Source organism: Urocampus carinirostris, chromosome 10, assembly GCF_059441175.1.
Source record: "Urocampus carinirostris isolate Australia breed hairy pipefish chromosome 10, RoL_Ucar_1.0, whole genome shotgun sequence".
NCBI lineage: Eukaryota > Metazoa > Chordata > Actinopteri > Syngnathiformes > Syngnathidae > Urocampus > Urocampus carinirostris.
The window spans coordinates 36,232,101-36,251,781 of record NC_142358.1 but is presented as its reverse complement, the minus strand read 5'-3'; the positions used below and the strand labels follow the sequence as shown (position 1 = coordinate 36,251,781).

General features: G+C 39.6%; 1 protein-coding gene and 1 pseudogene across 2 annotated transcripts in view; both read right to left on the bottom strand.

The window, feature by feature from the left end:
* esamb (endothelial cell adhesion molecule b) overlaps positions 1–19,681 on the bottom strand; it is a 161,084-nt gene that overhangs the window by 95,222 nt on the left and 46,181 nt on the right. The window lies entirely within an intron of this gene.
* On the bottom strand, positions 10,654–10,815 carry LOC148358844 (U2 spliceosomal RNA; annotated as a pseudogene).

The window sequence follows — 19,681 nt, the reverse complement described above, 5'->3', positions numbered from 1 at the left end:
CTATCAAAACAATCTTTTACAGGCAGTCAGGTAGGTCACCCCAGATGTAAAAAAGCCGACTTTGCATTTTAGGTTTTGGTGACTCAGCAACTATTCTAGCCTCCCAGGAGAGAACTAGTTTAGCCAGGATCATAATCTTTCATAAGCAAACCAGGTAGATCACTCCAGAGGTGAAAATGCCAGAAAAAAACTGACAAATCCCTTTGGTTTTGCTGTCTCAGCAGTATTTCAATAAAGACCTTCAAAATGTTTTGGGTGGTGCTCTAATAAAGCACAGCCATTCTAGTTGTTCATGTCATGGTTGCCATGGCGCCCAATTAGTCCCCGTCGTGTGGCGGCAGGTTCTGTCACGGTTGCCACGGCGCCCAATTGGCCCCGCCCACTGACACCAGCTGAAACGTGTTGACAGATTGCTGCTGGACTTAAACGCGGTCTTGCGAGTTGCCTGCGAAACTCCTGCTAGACTCTGTGTGATATGGCAAGTCCTGTGAATTTGCCCGTGTTTTGATCCCGTTTTATTTTCAGCCCGATCGGTTTGATTTTGACCATTCCCTCGTTCTGATTTCAATCTACTTCCGCGACCATCGATCCCCGGATCGAGTGTGCGCGCATTCCTCCCCTCCCAAGAAATTGTGAGTAACGTTACGCGATTGGGTTCTCATTCCTGTTTCCTGTCCTGGTTTGTGACAGTTCATGGTAACATTTTGTACAAAATACACTTGTTTGAATTCCTGTTAAATGATACTGCGTATGGTAACTATTCTGCATTTGGGAAACATGTAAAGTGGTTTTTAAGTTCTCTCTTTGGATTAACACGTACATTATTTGTGGCGTGAATCGATTTTAGTGGTGAAACCAGATGGCATAATGTTCATGTATGATCTATGAAGTATTTTTTTCTAATCTGATCCGTTTGATTTTGACCATTCCCTCGTTCTGATTTCAATCTACTTCCGCGACCATCGATCCCCGGATCGAGTGTGCGCGCATTCCTCCCCTCCCAAGAAATTGTGAGTAACGTTACGCGTTTGGGTTCTCATTCCTGTCCTGGTTTGTGACGGTTCATGGTAACATTTTCTACAAAATACACTTGTTTGAATTCCTGTTAAATTATACTGCGTATGGTAACTATTCTGCCTTTGGGAAACATATAAAGTGGTTTTTAAGTTCTCTCTTTGGGTTAACACGTCAATTATTTGTGGCTTGAATCGATTTTAGTGGTGAAACTAGATGGCATAATGTTCATGTGTGATCTATGAAGTATTTTTTTCTAATCCGATCCGTTTGATTTTGACCATTCCCTCGTTCTGATTTCAATCTACTTCCGCGACCGTCGATCCCCGGATCGAGTGTGCGCGCATTCCTCCCCTCCCAATAAATTGTGAATAGCGTTACGCGATTGGGTTCTCATTCCTGTCCTGGTTTGTGACAGTTCATGGTAACATTTTCTACAAAATGAACTTGTTTGAATTCCTGTTAAATGATACTGCGTATGGTAACTATTCTGCCTTTGGGAAACATATAAAGTGGTTTTTAAGTTCTCTCTTTGGATTAACACGTCAATTATTCGTGGCTTGAATCGATTTTAGTGGGGAAACCAGATGGCATAATGTTCATGTGTGATCTATGAAGTATTTTTTTCTAATCCGATCCGTTTGATTTTGACCATTCCCTCGTTCTGATTTCAATCTACTTCCGCGACCGTCGATCCCCGGATCGAGTGTGCGCGCATTCCTCCCCTCCCAATAAATTGTGAATAGCGTTACGCGATTGGGTTCTCATTCCTGTCCTGGTTTGTGACAGTTCATGGTAACATTTTCTACAAAATGAACTTGTTTGAATTCCTGTTAAATGATACTGCGTATGGTAACTATTCTGCCTTTGGGAAACATATAAAGTGGTTTTTAAGTTCTCTCTTTGGATTAACACGTCAATTATTCGTGGCTTGAATCGATTTTAGTGGTGAAACCAGATGGCATAATGTTCATGTGTGATCTATGAAGTATTTTTTCTAAATCCGGTGACAAAACAGAGTCGATCCCGCAACTTTTAATCAGTTGTGCCGCGTAATCCGGAATTTACACTACTCGCAAAAAGGATTCGACGGCACCGCCTCGCCTGAAATGATCGATGGGCGAGCGGAAACTCTTAAGGGCTCCCGAGGGCCCGCTGGCGTTTAGAGGGGTCGGGATTAAGCCGCCGACTCCCTCGGGGCCCAACAAGTGGCGTGTCGAAGTAATGACGGAAGACACATGAAAGGGGTTTTATTCTGCTTTTTGTGTAATCCTCTTGAGCTACTTTGCAGGTTTCTCGGGCCCAATATGGTGATAAAAATCTGCCACCTTGATGGCAACAGATTTGCCTTTTAATCTGGTGGGTGTGGTAATCCCGCCAAGGGGTAAATCTGGTGAGGGTCAACAGAGGGTAAATCTGATTTGTTGTGATTCTTCTAAGCGAGTGTATGAGTGGACTTGTAATTTAGACCGAAAGGAGTTCAGTAGGTTTTTATTCCAGAATTGTGCAGTTTTATACCTTGAACCTGAAGCAGATAGGAAAAATAATATTGTCAATTTTAATTTATTTCTTAAAAATCTTTTTGGTTTTCCTCAAGTCGCCAATCATGATCACATTCGTACATATACAGTATAACAGAGACTGTATTTCGGCCATTTTATATACTTCCAATCAATGTTCCCTGTAATTTTCCAGGGGTCTGAGCGTTCCCACAAAGTCGGTGAGCAACGCTTGAAACATTAGTGAGCAACCATAATCCCAAGTGTGGCAAGATAATTCATTATCAAACATGTCCAAAACTTGACATCAAGTTTTCACGCACTTTATTGCATGGTCTATAGCGCAGGGCCAGATCAGGCCCGCTAAGGGATTGAATCCGGCCCGCGAAACAACACTCAGAGAAGCGCAAGAGAAAAAAAAGCTGCAGGTTGAAATATGTCAACTTGATGTTGCCAAAGAAAGGTGACTCTCACAAAAAACACTGTACTTGTATTTATCTCTCTCTCTCTCTCTCTCTCTCTCTCTCTCTCTCTTTTCCACCCCTTTTCTCCCACTCTGTCTCTGTCTCTTTCACTCTCAATGTCTCTCTTTTTCTCTTCCTTTGTTGCTCTTTGTCTCTTTTTCTCTCTGTGTCTTTTTAACTTATTTTGCTCTTCCTTTTTTCCTTTTCTCTCCTTCTGTCTTTCTATTTCTCTATGGATTTCTTTCTTCCTCCCCCTTTCTTTTCCCCCTCTCTCACGACTTTTTATCTTTTGTTTCTCACGCTCTCTCCCTCTCTCTCTTTTTCTTTCTTTGTCCCGCCCTCTCTCCTTTTCCCTCCCACCTTCTCTTATTTCTTTATCTCTTTTTCTTTCTCTTTAATCTACTAGTCCGGCCCCCGACAGAATGTTTGTCCTATCGTGTGGCCCCCGAGTTAAAATGAGTTTGACACCCCTGGTCTATAGAGTCAGACTGCCAAGAAACCCGGCAATGGCAACAATTTCAAGCATTTTCAAGCACTTCACCCAAATTTCAATGATTTCAAACACCCATACCAACCCTGCACTGCCCATAAACAAGACCCTTTTCTTCAATCTCGCCAGACTTTACATGCTTTCAACACTAATTGCAAAGGGGACATATTGACTGCGCTAAAGCCTGAAAGCCGAAGAGGATGCTGGGATTTCCTGCAAGCATGACACAGTGTGACCCGGAGCATCGCAATACGCATTAAATTGCCTTCCCTAAAGCCGCGATTGTGTTAAGATCTCGCTAGCCAGTTGGCAGCAAAGGGGTTAAGCCTTTAATTCGACCACAATTCCACACAGCATTGATTAGTGGAGATGGATGAAGCCACTGATGGAGGAGAAAGTCGTTTTTTTCCTCCTTCCTTCCCTTCCTCGTGCCTCACCGCTAGAGAGGCTGTGTTTATAGATTGAGTTTATGGAAGACCAATCTTGCCATGTGTGGAAATCAATGTATAAATACATAAATAAATACAGATGTGTGCCGGATAAATAGATGAACACATGGTTAAATGGCGTAATACCTAAATATTTGACGTACAGTGGAACCTCGGTTCTCGACCATAATCCGTTCCAGAACCCTGTTCGAAAACCGATTTGTTCGATCACCGAAATCATTTTTCCCATTAAAGATGATGTAAATCGTTTTAATCCGTTCCAACACCCTGAATGTTTACCTTGAATGTTTAACGTAAACTAAAGCTAACCCAGGCTAATCGTACGTTCGCGTTATCGTAATCTTCCGTACGTAGGGTCGCGGGGGTGCTGGAGCCCATCCCAGCTATCTTCGGGCAGTGGGCAGGGGACACCTTGAACTGGTTGCCAGCTAATCGCAGGGCACACAGGGACAGACAATTCGCTCGCTCATTCACACTTAGGGACAATTTGGACCGGACAATTAACCTGACATGCATGTTTTTGGAATGTGGGAGAAAACCGGAGTGTCCGGAGGAAACTCACGCAAGCCCGGGGAGAACATGCAAACTCCACACAGGAGGTTCGATCTCATGACCTCAGAACTGTGCCGCACACGCGCCAGCCACTGCGCCGCCGTCCTCCCCCTATACATATATATATATACTCATGCACATATATTACACACACACATATTAAATATGTACACACACACACACACAATTTTATATATATATATATATATATATATATATATATATATATATATCATCTCATTAGCTGCACCGCTTATCCTCAGTAGGGTCGCGGGGATATATATATATAATCATATACATGGCATATATTTCCACCCATCCATCCATCTTCTGCATTGTTTATCCTCACTAGAGTCCCAGGGGTACTGGAGCCCAACTTGCATTGGGAAATGGACACCCTGAACTGGTTGCCAGCCAGTCGCAGGGCACACAGGGACAGACAATTCGCTCGCTCGTCCACACCTAGGGTCAATTTGGATACGGCCAATAAACCTGACATGCATGTTTTTGGAATGTGGGAGAAAACCAGAGTGCCTGCAGGAAAACCATAGGGTAGGGAGAACATGCAAACTCTACACGGGGAGGACTGTAGCTGGAACCCTGGACCTCTGCACTGTGAGGCTACCGCTCTAACCACTCATCTGCCGTGCCCTCCTGGCATATATTTGTAGGTATGTTTATTCATAGTATACAGTACATTTAATTCTACATACATTAGAATAGGTTGTCGCCGGTGCAAGCACGTGCTCTATAAACATACGACTTTGTGTGGTCTTAATTTTTGAAGTCAGCCACCTCTCTTTCACTATCTTCATGAAGCGACCTGGCAGATACCGTATTTTCCGCACTATAGGGCGCACCCCCAAAAATAGTTTTTGGTCCTATATCTTCCATAGATAAGGCGCACCAGATTATAAGGCGCTACAATGGGAACGTCGACAAAACAGTCAGATGGTTCAGTCCAACTTATTACCCCCTTAACATTCCCAAAGCTTGCAAAGACGCAAATACGTGTCTCAGACATGTAAGGAAACTGTGCATATGACAATAAACACTTGGAATTGAGTTTAATTCACTCAACTCATCACAGCAACATCAAGATCATTCTAAAACAAGATACCGGGAAAATATAAAGCCGCATAGCTCACCTAAGTTCTCACGTTCAATAATGACACGCAATCATGGTCTTCTTACAACCGTGAGTGAAGTAAATCCGGGAGAGTAAAATATTTACAAATACAGACTAATGAAACATGTTTCTTTATGGCGTACTTTAGCAAGCTTACTATTCACAGTCATCTTTTTCGGCCAATTGCAGGCTTTGTTTTGGCCCTCTAGCCTATCCGAGGCTCCGAATAACTTCAGCCAATAGCGATCGATTTAACTGATGATTCACACATCTTTTTCGGCCAATTGCAGGCTTTTTTATGGCCCTCTAGCCTATCCGAGGCTCCGAATAACTTCAGCCAATAGCGATCGCTTCAAATGATGATTGACACATTGGTTAGCCAATGAAACGCCGGTATATAAATCCCAGCATACACCGCGGACGACTTCGCCTTCGGGGGAAAATCGAGTCGGCGGCTGTTGCGTAAGTTGCGAGACCTTGCGATTTAATATTGAGCCATATATAAGGCGCACTGTATTATAAGGCGCATGGTCAGCTTTTGAAAAAAATTAAGACTTTTAGGTGCGCCTTATAGTGCGGAAAATACGGTACATGATGTCTGTTTCCGAGGCCGGGTCACAAAGACGCCTCTTTGCTCTCTAATCTCATTATCGGTGCAAGCTGGCCTCTGCAAAAGGGGACGGGGGGAGGACAGACGAGAAGCTTCATCACACGGCCGCCACTCTTTGACACGGGAGCTCATCTGTTGTGGCAGAAACAAGACTGCGAGGGTGCCGCGGCTTTTCGAGTGGCTCGAGTGTGAAAAACGCCAGATAATGCAAGTGTTGAATCATGAGAAATTGTGTCCGGACACATTTAGACGATGACTGATGAATGACGATGAGCTTTATGGGTGAAGTGAAGTAGAGGAGTCCAACATCAACAAAAATGGACTCTGTGAATATGATAAGTCCCCTGGGTAGAGTGTCCCTGCGTTACCATGTTTGTGGAATACGATATACTTCGGCCCCTTGTTACGACGTTTTCCCCACTATACAACATCGATTCGCGTGTATGACAAGCAGGGTTGGGTAGGGTTACTTTAACTTGATTACTTTCAATGACTTTTGGATTACTCCAATACCAAATATGCTAATAAAAGACAAAAGAAACTAGAATAGAATAGAATAAAATATGCCTTTATTGTCATTGTTACAACACAGGATATGCTGTGACAACGAAATTGGACGACTCCAGGTCCACATTTACAGTGAGGATAAGGAAACAAAGAGATAAAGGAACAAAGAACTGTCTTTGTTGTAAATAGGCTTTGTTTTCCTTCAGAGGGGGGGGGGGGGTGATGAGGGCGGTGATGGACAAACAGAGTTGGTGGATACAACCGGAATGTTTGATGTTTGATCTTATATTACACGTAGTCCAGTGTTTTTCCCGAATTGCTCAGTCCACATATTGAATGGATTTGGGAGTACAGTCCATAAACTTGCCCGATTAAAGTCGCCGTCGACGATAAAGCTCCGTTGGGGTCTGCAAGCTGCTGTTTATTGATAGCAGCTTATTTATTTTAACTAAATATGAATAAAATGGTGACTCATAACACGTGGTAAGCTTTCTCTCCTGGCTTTGATCTCTTTGATCTCCGGCAAAACGAACATAAAATGCGACAGAAACAAAATGAAAATAAATCCAAACCGCTTGCCAACATCAATTTTGCCGTTCCATGTATTCCGTTACTCCCCAAACCTGCACAAAATGTAGTCATTTTATTCATATTTAGTTTCTTTTGTCTTTTATTAGCATATTTGGTATTGGAGTAATCCAAAAGTAATTGAAAGTAATCCAGTTCAAGTAACCCTACCCAACCCTCACGACAAGTTACGTCGCTAAGATGCCTGTCTGCTATTGGTCAACGTCATTTAAGATTCTGGTCTGCGATTGGTTTGTGCCACTGCATCATGAAGATAGCAATATGCTATTAGCCAAACTCCTTCTTTCGGGTCATGCTTCACATGGTTCGACTTTGCAATAAGAATGCAGTTTATTGTACTGTATTTATTCACTATGGGTTCAAGGCTTGGGATGATGATAGAAGCACAATCATGATAACCATGGAAACAAAGGTTGCAATTATAAATACAATGAAAGCACACAAATTGCTGGAGGCGTTGTTGCTGTGAGAAATTTCTACATATTAACTATGTTATTTTTATTGATGTTTACTGTGTTTTGTGTACTGTTACCTGATGCTAAATACTCTCAGGTCTCCCGAAGTCCAAAATCAAGAGCCTTCAGTTGGTACAAAATGCTGCAGCGAGACTTTTAACTAAGACAAGAAAGTTGGATCACGTTACCCCGATTTTAGCTAACCTGCATTGGCTCCCTGTCCGCTTAAGATGTGATTTTAAGGTTCTGTTGGTTGTATACAAAATCATGCAAGGATTTGCTCCCTCATATCTTTCAGATTTAATTCCCCCCTATGTTCCTGTCCGGAGCCTTCGCTCTGCAAACGCTGGTCTACTAGTGCCAAGAGCCAAGAAGAGATCCACAGGTTCGAGAGGGTTCTCCATTCGGGCCCCGGTGCTGTGTAATGCTCTTCCCCCTGAGATTCTATCTGCAACCTCAGTGGAAATGTTTAAATCTAAGCTTAAAACACACTTTTTTTCTAAAGCATATGAATAACCTATATTTTATGTTGACAATATCTGCGTATTATTTGCCCTCATGTAGGTTTTAGATCAGGGGATGTTGTCATAATAGTCTGTAGTATGCAATAGTCTTTGTTCTTTGCAGCCCTTTGAGACTCTTAGTGATTAAGGGCTATACAAATAAACATGACTTGACTTGGTCATCCTGCAAGGGGTATTTACCACTTGTGAGGCCCCTTCTGGAGGTTTCCTATTTTCCTTATGTTAAGTTTTTCCTTACCCACATGTTGGTTTAAGATCAGGGGATGGTAAAATTGTGATTTTGTGATTAATGGCTAAACAAATAAACCTGACTTCACTTGACTTGGCTCCTCTGCTTTAGTTTGCTTATGAACATGGTACTTTCGTAGGGGCACCATTTCCTGTGGTGTGTCTTAGGCAAGTTCAGCATGGTGTCGCCCATCAGGACTGTTATCAAAAATAAGGAGGTGAATCCATCTATCTTTCTACCTTGGTCATATCTCTCATGAGGGGTGACGGACAGCAAGACAAACACATACAAAAATAAAGAAAATTTTTAAAAAAGGGAAAAAGTAGCAAAAACACACACAAAAATGGCTTGGACCATGGCTAACCCAAATGCCCAAAGCACCCAAACAAGGTATGCAATTCGGCACCTAAGTTGGTCATGCTTTCGTCCCTCCAGATGAAACGGGACACAAGAAAGCAGCCATGTCACTCAGGTCAGGGTGACACAACACACTCTTTTGTTCAACAGCAGGGCCCGACAGCTTTCACTGGTTTACCCCTGCCGCATCATACAGGTATCATACTCCACTAACAAACAAAAATGTTAGTGTTTTTGTTTTCACATGACAGCGAGAATTTATAAAATTATTATTGTGGGGTTTTTGTAATATTTGGGCCAACTCAATGTTTAATAATAGATCATCATCAGAGACAGTTTCTTCCCCAGAGCCATTACCACCCCAAACAGACAAAAAACTGAAAAACTCTTGCAAAAACACTACCTCATACGAACGTAAAATGGTACTCATGTCTATGTCTCTTGCACATGTTGACTGCACTATGTTTACTGCTCACCTTGCACAATATTGACAATTTTTTTTGCTCTATGATGACTATGCACAAACCCTTACGATACCAAACTGTATGTGACATCCTACATGCCGACATTTCTTGTGTAAATATTGTGTAAATTATAACTATAACCTTATCCTCCTTGTTTTATAACCTCATCTTCTCTGTTCCTTTATCTTCTTGGTTTTTTACCTCACTGTGAATGTGTGAAACTGGAGTGTCATACCCAATTTCGTTGTCACAATATGTTAACCCATTTTGTAACAATGACAATAAAGGTATATTCTATTCTATTCTAGTCGATTTGAATTGCCCTTGTTTGCTTATAAACTTGAACTTTTCCACATTAGGACACAAAAAAGGCAATATTTCGGTTTTAACGTCTTATTTCGCCATTTCCAGACAAAAAAAACCCGAATCAAACGATTGAAAATTCAGGGACACGATCGAGTAACGAGTCAAACTGCACATCACGAAACTCATTCCCAGAATCGTATCACATGAGAATGAGAGCAAATTGTTTCAAATCAGTCCAGACATCGCAGAAAATATTATCGCCTCAAAGACACCGCCATTCCTAGTTGAAAACGCCGTGCTTTCTAGTCGAACTGAAACGAGCCGAGCTCTTTTCCCCGTTCCTTTCCTGACGAGTGTCTGATTGGAAGAAGATTAAAGGCATGACACTCATCTCTGCAGAGGGGATTTGACTCCAGAGTGCCTCGTCGTTGGGTCTTCGTTTGAGTAATTAGCCTGCGTGACAGCCAACAGATGAATAATGAAAGGCACTTAAATCCAACTAAACCTTCACAAACCGCCTGATCGCTTACAACCAACACCATAATGGGTAGCGCTTTTGGTGCGCCGGGTATAATGACTGGTAAAGACGGTAAATTCACCTACATACTGTTGACCTCTATTCTAAAGTAGGGGATCACAAGGTGAAAACGTTTTTGGGGGGATAAAAAACAATCTTAATTACCGTAAATTCCGGACTATAGAGCGCACCCGATTATAAGCCGCACCCACCACATTTTAAGAGGATAACCGCTTTTGAACTTACACAAGCCGCACCTGTATATAAGCCGCATGCGCCCACAATAAAACATGTAACACAATCACAAAATTAACTCAAACCCGACTTTGAGTCCCACGATTGTAACTGTGGGATTTTTAAGGTTTATTGTTCTATATTCTTTATCAAATATCCGTTATACGTCAAATCATAATGCGCTACAAAGCCAAAGGGGCCGAGACACTTGTTCCCAGCCAAGAGGCTGAGTCAAGGTCCTACCCATGGGCTAAGCAGCGATCAGTGTGAATGCACCGTTCCCGGAGGTACTGCAATACCGGGCCGATGCGTGGAGTGGACAGAGTGAGCTCTTATTCCATCTCCCGATTGCAAGAATCAAACTTACTGCTTGCTGTATTTTGGGGCTGTCATGCCGACACACCTTGAGTCTTGCCGACCAAGACATGCCAACACTTTTGACCTGACCATAACATGCCGACGCTTTTAGAATCTTGCGGTCTGTATATAAAGTAAACAGTCCAAAAACCACAGCCGGCAAATTGAACGGAAAATGATACCGGTACTTAACGTTTGATGCAGACCTGCAGAGTCCGGGTCCCGTTGAAAATAATCCAAGGAAAAAAAATGTGTATTTTCAAAGGTAAGGGTGGGAAAAATATATATCCACTGTTGTCCGCTGCGTCCACAAACACGTCTCACCTTTACTCCACTTCCCGTCAGCCCCCGTTGTTTTCGACCCTTGTTTTTGATTCGCCCGTGGAAAACATATCAGAATAAGTCTCTAAAATAAATACATTACAAAAATATACAGTTGCAAAAACATATTATACATGGTTACACATATTTACAAAGAAAGACGGTACACCGAGAGAGTTTTCAAAGCTTTAATAATAATATTATAACTTTCATCCCAAACCGTGCCTGTGAAGGGTAGCAAAACGCTACTAGCAACACGAGATTGTTAAAAAAACATACCGTACAAGTAGAAATCAACCCTGGTTATACTGTAGTGCTAATATATGAATACAAGTATAATGTATATGATTTGGGATCATAAAAGGTCCAATAACATTATTTTTTAAGATACTTGTGACATGTTTTTAACCAGTGTAACTAAAGACAAGTGAAGCCAGTTGTATTGACTTAATCGTATGGGTCGTGAGGACGCAACTCTGGACAGTTTTCTCCATGGTTGGCAGTTCCTGGTCTGTTTCCAGTAGCATCGCATATCCATGGCCTGGATTTTCTTTTCCAGTTTTGCTGTGAAAGTCCATGTTATCGGTCGACTCCATTTGAAATGCTGGTTTGATTTTAGTCTAAGTCACAGCATCATGAATTTGCCAAGATGCATTTGGTTGTCCCACATTGCCATTCTCTCAACTTGTTCAGTTCAAAATCTCGTGTGGTTTGTAAAGACTTTCAGAGTTGGATTTATTTGCTATAGGCCACAAGACTTGCAGTGACGCTAAATGTAGAAGCAGAAACATGCTAACCATGGAAACGAAGCTTGGGATGAAATAAATATCGTAAAATGTCGCCAGTGTATTGTGGGGATGCAGTAACCTGGGGTGTAGTGTACTGTGATGTGAAATCTGTTATAGGACCGAAAAAATACATTCCAGAGCGTTTTTTTAACATTGGGAAGATTAGACTTCAAGTTCAGTGTAAGGTACAGACTTTGTTCACAGAGTCTACCCTATGCTGATATAAAAACAGAAAAACAAAAGTTCCAATGCCATAGCATTTTAATTTAATTTTAGAAAGTTCAGACTACTGTTTTACTCTTAAAACACACCACGAGTTCAGAGCTAAACAAATTAAAGTTTGTTACACAAGATTCTTGAACAAAGACAGAGAGAGCCATTATGGGAAGGATTTAATCCAATATCCTCATTTTAATGAACGCGTGATGCTTAACCAATAGCAGGGTAAACATTCCACCCCCGTAACATGAAAACATTATAAGCTAGGAAACTGTAGCCCAAGAGTCTACTGTAACGCATTTTTTTTTACAAAATCAACCAAAACTAGCGGTTTCTGAATGTTTACAAGTTATAAGTTTCTAGACAGTAACACCTGCACGGTCTGCCATCTCCAATATGTTTATGCATTCACAGATGCTCCTTGCTAGCTGGCAGCAAACAAGACAGCTGTTGGCTAACTATCAGTCCAACCGACATTTCGGACCCGTCTCCTCTGACTTCTATCACATTAACGTTTTTGATGGAATCATCCGAATTTTGGCGCATAAACTCAAAGAATAAAAACAAGTCACTTTTTTTAAATGCAAGATTTGTAGATTAATTTATAGCGTTATATCGGTTTAATTCGTAGCTGCAAAGGCCAAAACAATGTAGCATTACTGCTATTTAGTATTAGCTCAAATACTTTTATTGAATTTGGTGTGTTTAGTTTTACAGTAAACTACAACTAGCGATACTAATAGAGCTCTAAATCACTTTTTTTTAAAAACTGTGATCTTGGTAACATGCTAGCGTGTTAAAGATTTTAAAAAATCTAGCATATAGTATAGCATACTTTTTAAATTCCAAATAACGTTTATTTTCTTAAGTGTGGATTATTCGACGCTGAAAAGAAGTGTCTATTTCTTCAAAAACTAGCTTTAACTTTAAAAAGTGCTTAAAATTTTAAGACCAGCTTAGCCTTTTGCTGCGCATAAAACTAGCGTCATGGTTTATTACCCTTAAAGAATTATTGAATTTCTACATGAAAAATGGAATACATTTACATGTTGTGTTGCGAATTGATCATGCCAAAATTAGCTTTGTTTAACACGGAAAACAAGTGTCTATTTCTAGCTTTATCTTTGAAAACTAGCTTTGCATTAAAAAATTAGCGTTGCCTTTGAAAACAAGCTTCGTCTTCTCCTGTGCCGAAAACTCTGAAACAATTAAAGAATTTATACATGAAAAATATCATACAATTGCAAATTGACCGTGCCGAAAAACTAGCTTTAACTTTAAAAAGTGCTTAAAATTTGAAGACCAGCTTAGCCTTCTTCTGCGCAGAAAACTAGCGTCATGGTTTTTTTACCTTTAAAGAATTGTTGAATTTATACATGGAAAATGGAATACAATGGAATACATTGCATGTTATGTTGCAAATTGAGCATGCCAAAATTAGCTTTGTTTAATTTAATGCGGAAAACAAGTGTCTATTTCTAGCTTTACCTTTGAAAACTAGCTTTGCATTAAAAAACTAGCGTTGCCTTTGAAAACCAGTTTTGCCTTCACCTGTGCCGAAAATGAGTATCGTAGTATTTCTCTATGAAAGTAAAGAATTTAAACATGAAAAATTGACAATTCATGCTATGTTGCTAATTGACGATGCCGAAAATTGGTTGCGTTTCCTTTGTTGCTAAAAACAAGAGTCTAGTCCTTAGAAAACTAGAAAATGGGCTTTACATTTGAAGACTAACTTTACATTCTCCTGCTCAGAAAACTAGCGTTGTAGTATTTTACCATAAACTTAAAGAATTTTAAAATTTATACATTTGTGTTATGTTGCGAACTCAGCATGCCAAAAATGGTTTTGTTTCCTCAGACCCTGAAAACAAGTGTTTATTCCCTCAAAAACTATCGTTGCCCCCGAAAAACGAGCTCTGCCTGTGAAAACTAGTGTTGCCTTCAAAAACTAGCGTACCTGTCGAAGCTAGCTCTGCCTTCGAAAACTAGCTCTGCCTTTGAAAACTAGTTCTGCCGTCAAAAACAAGCCTTGCCTCAGAAAACTAACTTTGCTTCCAAAAACTAGTGTTGCCTACGAAAACCAGCAGTGCCGTCAAAAATTAGCGTTGCCTCCGAAAACTTGCGTTGCCTCCAAAAACTAGCTCTGCCTTCGAAAACTAGCTCTGCATTCGAATACTAGCTCTGCCTCCAAAAACTAGCTCTGCCTCCGAAAACTAGCTCTGCCTCCGAAAACTAGCGTTGCCTCCGAAAACTAGCGCTGCCTCCAAAAACTAGCGCTGCCTCCGAAAACTAGCATTACGGACGAAAACTAGCTCTTCTTCTGAAAACGAGCTCTGCCTCTGAAAACTAGCTCTGCCTCCGAAAATGAGCTCTGCCTCCGAAAATGAGCTCTGCCTCCGAAAACTAGCGCTGCCTCCGAAAACTAGCGTTGCCTCAGAAAACTAGCTCTTCTTCTGAAAACGAGCTCTGCCTCTGAAAACTAGCGTTCCCTCCGAAAACTAGCTCTGCCTTCGAATAATAGCTCTGCCTTCGAATAATAGCTCTGCCTTCGAATACTAGGTCAGCCTCCGAAAACTAGCGTAGCCTCCGAAAACTAGCGTAGCCTCCGAAAACTAGCTCTGCCTTCGAAAACTAGCATAGCTTCCGAAAACTAGCTCTGCCTCCGACAACTAGCTCTGCCTCTGAAAACTAGCTCTGCCTCCGAAAACTAGCTCTGCCTTCGAATACTAGCTCTGCCTCCGAAAACTATCATTGACCTTTCCTGAGTAGAGAGAGCTACTATGGTACTTTTTGATTCTGAAACTAAAGAATTTCTGGATTTCGAATTCTTAAATTTTAGAATCGCATTTGCGATAGATTGCATCGTATCGTACATTGTTTACGAGGAAATTATAATAAAAATTGTCATATTCAGGCACTGAAACCGCATCACAAACTGTACAAAAAAATCACCTAATTTAATAATTTTGGATACTTTTGGTTGTACTACAATATAATCATTACCTCAATGGAAAGGTATCGAAAAAGCAAGTAGAGAATTAACCCCGTTTTAGCCAGACTTAATAACAGAGCAATGATGCTGTACACCTGAACATCAGAAATGAAGCGTACATGATGTTTTCGACCGTTACCACGGTTACGTGTTTTTTTATCTGCAAGTCTCGTACAAGCGGTTGCATTCACCGGAGCATTTGCCACAACCGGATAGCATAGCGGCAAACCCCCGCCGACTGGAAATAGAAATAATTGAAAAAGAAAAGACTATGTCGAGTTCACATCCCCGGAACATATAATATCACGTTTCAGTGACTCGGTTTACCAGTGCTTTTTAGTTTTTCTACTTTGTACCTGATGTATAACAGCGACAGACCATGATAATAGAAAACACCGTTTTTGTACTTCCTGTCGGTTTTAGTGAAAAACTTTGGTGGACATACTGTAAGTATGATCCTATATTACCTGAAATCGCTTTTTTTCATTAAATTCTACACTTAATACCACAGTCAATAATTTAACATTGTACCTTAAGAAAAAATATATTAAGGTTAGTTTGACTTTGTGTGAAGAATTAGGATTACGATGCGAGGATTTTTTTTAAAGTTACGTGGTTCGAGTTGAATTTAGTTTGTTTTCAAGACTGGATTCTAAACCTGGGACATAATTTTGAATTTGATCGAATTAAACCAACCTTTAAAATCCAATATATAATATGTACATTTAAATATATTCTGTTATGTATATTCAAATGTATGATTATATATATTACAGTTTGATTGTTATGCTTTCAAGGGTTTAGGGTTTGTGTTAAGTTAGAGTTTGAAGACAGGGTTCAAAACCTGTGACAGGGTTTCAAGATTTTTTTTTTTTTAACTTTTTGACATGATCCCGTCCTCAGAGTTCTGCTTCCATGGATGTTCTACTCTCTTGTTTGGCCTTACTGTATTGCTAATGTCCTCCTCATAGCTGTAACTTGTGTCTTCCCTTTGTCCGTACTTGGTTCCTTGCTAATTTGTCTTTCCATGGCAGGCCCTAAACACTTTCATTTTTAGGATTTTAAAATTAAAAAAGAAACTTTTTATAATCTAAAAGAATCCAGGTGCATTAAAACAGATCGAATTGAACAATCCTACTTTTAAATATATTATATAATACATATTTCTTAAGTTGTAGATCAGGATGTAAAGAGTTTGCTGTCAAACCAGAGTATCAAAAATGTCAGTTTTGTATTCTAAAATTCTAAATTTGTATTCTAAAATTTGTATTCTAAGATTCAAATGCATTGAATCAGTTCGAATTGAACTTTCCCAAATATGTGTTCAATTGTCTTCTATCTATAACCTGTTTAAAGTTATTTAAAGTTAATTATTTATTTTTTTGGATGTGTGTAAAATTAAGAATAAAAGTTTGATATTCTTGCAGATGTCGAATTGAAATCTCAAAATTGTTTGAATCGTTTTACCCCGCATGCTTGTCAAATCGGTTTAAGAGTGCAGATTTACACCCCCTATTGGTTTTAAAAGGGATTGAATCCTAGGTTAGGTTTCAAACTACGACTCAAACCTAGCTTGGAGTTTGAATTAGCATTTCCAGATCGAGTTTTGGTTTTCTTTCATTCCGATTCCCACTTGAAAACTCTACTCTACCAGTATCCTGTGTTTTCTTCACAGGTAAGGAAAAACGAGCTAATCTCTGACGGAGAAGAAAACCTCAACCATCTAATCTGGCTCTGCAAAAATAAAATTGGATTGTATGAGAATGAAAATAATCTTCATACTGTGGTGGAACTAATCCCATTCTAATGGCTCAATTGCCAACGTGGACACGCGGATTAGCTTTATTGGGGGATGTTAGGGAATTTTTATTGGCCCTGACCGCGTTATCAGGACTTCAAATCACATCCATTTCTTTTTGTCACTCCTTTCTACTTATTTTGTGGGAATGATCCTACAAGTTATTTTCTTCAATGAATAAACACTCAAAACGTATATATTTGTTAAACATTTATGTAAAAAAAAAATCATAAAAAACACATATTTTGTTACTGATGCGAGGCACCTGAGTCTGCTCCAACTGCCCCAGATGCTGATTGGCTGCCTGTCACTTTTCAAACCCCCGTTTTCCTGTCACCAGTTGTCAGTCAGTCTGCAAACCTCAGCTCACGCCAGGCAAGCCTTTCGACCCTGACTCACTCCTGTTCTGATTCCCGTCTGTTTCCCGGCTCCGACCCATTTTGTGAACTTGACTACGATTTTTGCTCCCCCGTCCCGGCCACAGATCTGTTTTTTCCCCGCTCTCGACACTGCCTTCGCTCGCCATGGGAATACCACTTCCGCGTCTGAGCAACCTGCTCCCCGCGACCTACGGATCGTGTGTACTATTCTTTCCCTTCTTCCTAATAAAACTAGAGAAACGCACGCAAGTGGGTGCTGTCGAACGCCTCTCAGTTCGAACAAATCGGAGTCTGACCAAAAATTTAGAGAAATTCTTGCTTCGCTGTTCGGTTAAAAAATCGGAGTTCGAACGCCGGTAATGCGTGAGTGTGTACGCTAGGGTGCGATGCCGAGCGGTGTACGGGTGTAGTTATTGCGTGCGGACGTGCTTTGTTTTGCTTTCGCCTTTATTATAGGTGTACGAAGTGTTTTAGCCCTTTTTATTTTTACACGTTCATGTTAGCGTAATATTTCGTGCGGAAGATTACGATAACGCGAACGTACGATTAGCCTGGGTTAACTTTAGTTTACGTTAAACATTCAAGGTAAACATTCAGGGTGTTGGAACGGATTAAAATGATTTACATTATTTTTAATGCGAAAAATGATTTCCGTGATCGAACAAATCGGTTTTCGAACAGGGTTCTGGAACGGATTATGGTCGAGAACCGAGGTTCCACTGTACGTCAAATATTTAGGTATTACGCCATTTAACTATGTGTTCATCTATTTATCCAGCACACATCTGTATTTATTTATGTATTTATACATTGATTTCCACACATGGCAGGATTGGTCAATTCATAATTATTTTCTTTATTTTTTATTTTTACACGTTCATGTTAGCGTAATCTTTCGTACAGAAGATTACGATAACGCGGACAGACGATTAGCCTGGGTTAGCTTTATGATTACGTTAAACATTCATGGTAAACATTCAGGGTGTTGGAACGGATTAAAACGATTTACATTATTTTTAATGGGAAAAATGATTTCGGTGATCGAACAAATCGGTTTTCGAACAGGGTTCTGGAACGGATTATGGTCGAGAACTGAGGTTCCACTGTATACAAACAACGAATAAATGTTTTTGTTTTCATTAATATTGTATCTTTGATTTACCTTGAAATTCAGACTATAAACTACGACTTTATTCCCAAACTGACTCACAAACCTGACCTCATTCATCAAGGTAACTTGAGCAAAACACGGACAATATGCTGGCCGTTTTTTGGTAGCGGTTAAGCTTAACACACATTTGTTAGGAACATTTCTGAAACTAGGCACAGCAATACAAAATCCTGTGTTTCTCTAAGGAACCCTTACAACGTTGCCATCCTTACTCAACCCCCTTTTTTTTTTCCCATACAGTTTCTCCTTTGTTGATAAGAAATGCGAGTTTCTCTTGTCAACAATGTCCTTTCTTCGTTGGTTTGATTACATTTTCCTTGTCACACTACTTGCATTATTTATTTGTGTTTCTCTACTATTTTCCTCCTGGACTGATTCATCATTATTCATATCAATGAACTGAAAAATCAACAATTTAAATATAAAATAAAAATATGTTAACTGTATTGCTTCCTCCATGATAAATATTATCCACAATATGTCAAACTACATGCTTCCTGAAAAACTAACCACTGAATTAGATTCTGAACCACATTAATTTAATTAAATACAATTTTCTCGACATTAAAATATACATAAACTATACATAATTTTTGAATTAATACTTAGTTAATCCAATATTTTCATACGCTTATTTATTCAGGATTTTTTCTTCATTCATTTCTAAAATGTATTCATTGCAAAGATAAAAACACACCCACTTATTTATCCATCCATCCATTATCTGCTTAGATAATTCTTAAGATTCGAAAAATAGATTTGAAATTAACTGCCAACCAAAAAAACAAGAGAAATTTACTTCACAATTGAAAAAATGTTAAAAATTATTGTGTCCATTTTTTTACATTTCTTCTGTCAAATAAGAGGTACCGTTTTTGTTGTGGAAAAAAAACAAAAAAACAAAAAAAAAATACAATTAGGCGAAACTACTTTGTAGATTAATATGAATGAGATTTTTTAAAAAATGAATAATAAAATAAAATAAAAATTCTAATTATAGAAATTATTGAGTTAAAATATTTACGAAACTGCTATTTTCTTAACAACAAATCCGCATTTTTTTTCACTATTACTTGCAACAAGAACATGAATATTAATACTTTTTTTTCTACATTATTCTAACTGGACTTTTTCTAGTTTGTGTAGATTTATGGCCTGGAAATATAATCATCACCCACCCCCAAAAACCTTAGTAAATAATATGACTAATTTTAAAACAATTGGGTAATCATCAATGAAATTGTCAAAAACATGAGAAATAACA